Raw genomic sequence first — 4,784 nt, 5'->3', positions numbered from 1 at the left:
ATAGGCTCTCTTTCTCTGTTAATATTCCCTCATATGTTCATCTGCTCATTTATTATGGTCAGTTTTAAAGTCCTTGAACACTTTTGATTAAGATGATTTAAAATCTTTGCTAATTCCAGCAGTTGGATCATCTCTCAGAGTTTTTGTCCGCTGACTGACCTCTTCCTTCAGTTACTTATATTTATCTGCTTCATTTCATGTGTAAATTTTTTGTATCGTCTGCCAGAAATTATGGATGCTGATGACTGAGAATCTGGAGTTAGTGTCTTCTTCTAGAGAGAGTAGAGTTGGGTTTTTGTCTTGTCTTTTTAAAAATATTTCACAGATGGTTAATTTCTTGGTCAATTAATCTTTTTTTCTCTTTTTTTAATTATACTTTAAGTTCTAGGGTACATGTGCACAACGTGCAGATTTGTTACATATGTATACATGTGCCATGTTGGTGCACTGCACTCATTAACTCGTCATTTACATTAGGTATATCTCCTAATGCTATCCTTCCCCCCTCTCATCTCCCCACAATAGGACCTGGTATGTGATGTTCCCCGTCCTGTGTCCAAGTGATCTCATTGTTCAATTCCCACCTATGAGTGAGAACATGTGGTATTTGGTTTTCTGTTCTTGTGATAGTTTGCTGAGAATGATGGTTTCCAGCTGCATCCATGTCCCTACAAAGGACACAAACTCATCCTTTTTTATGGCTGCATAGTATTCCATAGTGTATATGTGCCACATTTTCTTAATCCAATCTGTCACTGATGGACATTTGGGTTGATTCCAAGTCATTGCTATTGTGAATAGTGCTGCAATGCACATACGTGTGCATGTGTCTTTATAGCAGCATGACTTATAATTCTTTGAGTATATCCCCAGTAATGGGATGGTTGGGTCAGATGGTATTTCTAGTTCTAGTCCTTGAGGAATCGATCACCACACTGTTTTCCACAATGGTTGAACTAGTTTACAATCCCACCAACAGTGTAAAAGTGTTCCTATTTCTCCACATCCTCTCCAGCACCTGTTGTTTCCTGACTTTTTTTTTTTTTAATTTTTGAAAGATTTATTTATGCATTTTAGTCTTTGCAAGTCGTAGCTGTTCCTAGAGAATGGCCTAGCAGCCAGGGTCGCCTGCAGGCAGGCTTTGCCCTATACTAAGTGCCCAGCAAGTTGGCATATGGGGCTCAGACCCAGCCTACACCCTGCCCACTGAGCTGCACGCCCAGGCCCTGGGCAGCATGTTTCTGTAAAGTACCCACGGACACAAGTCACCTATACAAGCAGGAGACTCAGTCCTGTCGACTGGATGGTAAATGAAGCTTCCAGAACACTTCCAGACTTCTGAGTTGCATCTTTTAACCAATGGTTTTTTGATTTCTTATCAAAATATAAGCCACAGCATTTTAGGCCATTTGCCTTGCTTGCCTGCAATAAAACAAGCAAGAACAGTGTCAAACCCAGTAAACATAATGCTGAAATCTCACATAATTCTCCAACCTCAAAAATTCAATTTATTATATACTTAACCATTTTTTATAAAAATGTGTCACAGAAGGCCACTGTGCCTGACTCCGTGTGAAAGACGCATCTGCCCATCACCGCGATGGTCTCACCTGCAGGCTGTTTTCCACACCAGTAAGTACAAGTAGCAAGACAGCCACTGGCTCAAGTTCTCCCAAGGACTAAAGTCACATGGCTCAGTCTTCCGATTGTTTAGCTCCTTCTCTGGCTAATCTATGAGCTTCTTCATTGCCTATAAATCCCGTATGACCAGGAACGTGCATCCACTGAATGTCATCCCCTGGCTGAGCCTCTCCAGTGCCACGAAGTCCTCTTTGTTGATCACCTCTTTCCCTGCACTTGTCTTCCACCCATTTTCCTTCCAACTTTGAACACAGTTAGTTATACCATTTATAGTAAACATACTGTCTGTATACAGAACCAGTTTACTGATGTTTTGAGCCTTTGCTTGTTCAATGGTTTTGCAGGCTGCATGGATTTCTGCTCTTTGGTTTGTCTGTCGCCCAGGAAGTCTAATGCCTACATTTAAAGGATGGCCTGGCCCCCAGTAAACACAGATTCCTGCTCCTTGCCTTCTATGCCCATTACTGTAGCAGCAGCCATCAGTGTAGATGACAACAAAGTCTCCCATGTAGGAAAACGTGTCTCTGCTAACTGGAGGCGCCGGCTCCATGCTCTGCTTCATGAACTTTGCATAGGCTCTGTGCTTTCATCTCCATCTCCATCCAGTGAGTCACAGAGTGACTTGCTGGCTTTCATCTGCGATTCTTGTCCATGTTGATTTTCCTGCCCTTCTGAAACTTCCGGACTTGCAGATTTCCTGACAAAGGTCCAGGCCTCATCCTCTGTGGCAAACTTCTTAAATCTGGCAGCAGGAAACTGGTCCACCTGTGCTTTGCACTCATTCCAGGTCAGAAAGACCCCGGTCTTACGGCCCCTCCTCACGGCATAGAACATCCCGAACCCGCGAGAACTGCGAGGGCAGGACACGGCAGCCAAGGCAACTCTGTGGGGCAGGAACACAAACCAGCTCATCGCTCACTCCTGGCACCAGGAAGCATTTAGACTCTGTTTCCTGATTTTTTAAATGATTGCCATTTTAACTGGTGTAAGATGGTATCTCATTGTGGTTTTGATTTGCATTTCTCTGATAGCCAGGGATGATGAGCATTTTTTCATGTGTCTGTTGGCTGTATGAATGTCTTCTTTTGAGAAGTGGCTGTTCATACCCTTTGCCCACTTTTTGATGGGGTTGTTTGTTTTTCTCTTGTAAATTTCATTGAGTTCTTTATAGGTTCTGGATATTAACCCTTTGTCAGATGAGTAGATTGCAAAATTTTTCTCCCATTCTGTAGGTTGCCTGTTCACTCTGATGGTAGTTTCTTTTGCTGTGCAGAAGCTCTTTAGTTGAATTAGATCCCATTTTTCAATTTTGGCTTTTATTGCCATTGCTTTTGGTGTTTTAGAAATGAAGTCCTTGCCCGTGCCTATGTCCTGAATGGTATTACCTAGGTTTTCTTCTAGGGATTTTATGGTATTAGGTCTAACATTTAAGTCTCTAATCCATCTTGAATTAATTTTTGTACAAGGAGTAAGGAAAGGATCCACTTTCAGCTTTCTACTTATGGCTAGCCAATTTTCCCAGCACCATTTATTAAATAGGGAATCCTTTCCCCATTTCTTGTTTCTCTCAGGTTTGTCAAAGATCAGATGGCTGTAGATGTGTGGTATTATTTCTGAGGACTCTGTTCCGTTCCATTGGTCTATATCTCTGTTTTGGTATCAGTACCATGCTGTTTTGGTTACTGTAGCCTTGTAGTATAGTTTGAAGTCAGGTAGCATGATGCCTCCAGCTTTGTTCTTTTGACTTAGGATTGTCTTGGAGATGCGGGCTCTTTTTTGGTTCCATATGAACTTTAAAGCAGTTTTTTTCCAATTCTGTGAAGAAAGTCATTGGTAGCTTAATGGGGATGGTATTGAATCTATAAATTACCTTGGGCAGTATGGCCATTTTCACGATATTGATTCTTCCTATCCATGAGCATGGTATGTTCTTCCATTTGTTTGTGTCCTCTTTGATTTCACTGAGCAGTGGTTTGTAGTTCTCCTTGAAGAGGTCCTTTACATCCCTTGTAAGTTGGATTCCTAGGTATTTTATTCTCCTTGAAGCAATTGTGAATGGAAATTCATTCATGATTTGTCTCTCTGTTTGTCTGTTACTTATGTATAAGAATGCTTGTGATTTTTGCACATTAATTTTGTATCCTGAGACTTTGCTGAAGTTGCTTATCAGCTTAAGGAGATTTGGGGCTGAGACAATGGGGTTTTCTAAATATACAAAATTGGTCAATTAATCTTATCCTTTTGAATTTTGTGCTTAAATTTTGTTAGAATTTTCTGAGAGTAACCATTACTGTAGTGGTCGAAAAGTCCTTCCCTAAGTGTCTTTCAATATCAACTGAAGTATCTGTATTTTTCAGCAAAGTATCTCTCATTTAGCTATTTAGAACATCCTATGTATTCCAGCATGGTGAGAACTTCAGATTTCAGCTCACAGATCCCTAGGACCTTTCCTTTACTTTTCCTTTTTTTTTCCCCTAGCACTGTCCTGAACTACCTGATATTCAACATCTAAAAAAATTTCTGTATATAGCTCATATAAATATATTCACACACACACAAAGTGATATACATATATGCATATATAAGCAATATATACATAATACATACATATATAATTTGTATAAATTCTATGCATATATGTATATTAAAATATACATGTGTCTTGGCCAGAGTGGAATTATAGGAAACACTTTTAAATTACTAGTTTTTCCTTTATTATACAAGTATTACATGTTCATTACAGATAAATTAGAAAAGCAAAAAATGTATTTGATAAGGAAACTACCCATAATACTAGCTATCAGGGGCAATCTTTCTGTTATATATATAGTATATATCTATAAAATTTTCAAATTATATACACACAAATTATATGTGTATCATATATATGAATAATTTTTAAATACAGAATATTTTTCCAATATGTTTATTTACCTAGTTTCCTTTTAATATATCTTAAACTGTATCAACTAATCTAACACTATAATATTAAAACACTCATTCATAAAAGAGATTTTATGATCTACTTTAAATCATTTAAAACCCCAACATAGGCTCTGTGCTTTTCTTGATAGTTATAATTCTTCTTGATGAATCTAATCTTTTATCACCTTCTAGTTCCCATTGATGAACAAATTCTTAGG

The 4,784-nt window shown here is 38.7% G+C and overlaps 1 pseudogene across 1 annotated transcript; it reads right to left on the bottom strand.

Moving 5' to 3' along the window:
* Positions 1–1,051: 1,051 nt before the first annotated feature.
* LOC112634769 lies at positions 1,052–2,581 on the bottom strand (annotated as a pseudogene). The gene has a single exon (XR_003121819.1). The product of XR_003121819.1 is annotated as a ribonuclease H1 pseudogene (transcript).
* Positions 2,582–4,784: the final 2,203 nt, after the last annotated feature.

Source organism: Theropithecus gelada, chromosome 11 (assembly GCF_003255815.1).
Source record: "Theropithecus gelada isolate Dixy chromosome 11, Tgel_1.0, whole genome shotgun sequence".
Lineage (NCBI taxonomy): Eukaryota > Metazoa > Chordata > Mammalia > Primates > Cercopithecidae > Theropithecus > Theropithecus gelada.
The sequence above is the reverse complement of the archived record's forward strand: the minus strand, read 5'-3'. Positions and strand labels throughout refer to the sequence as shown.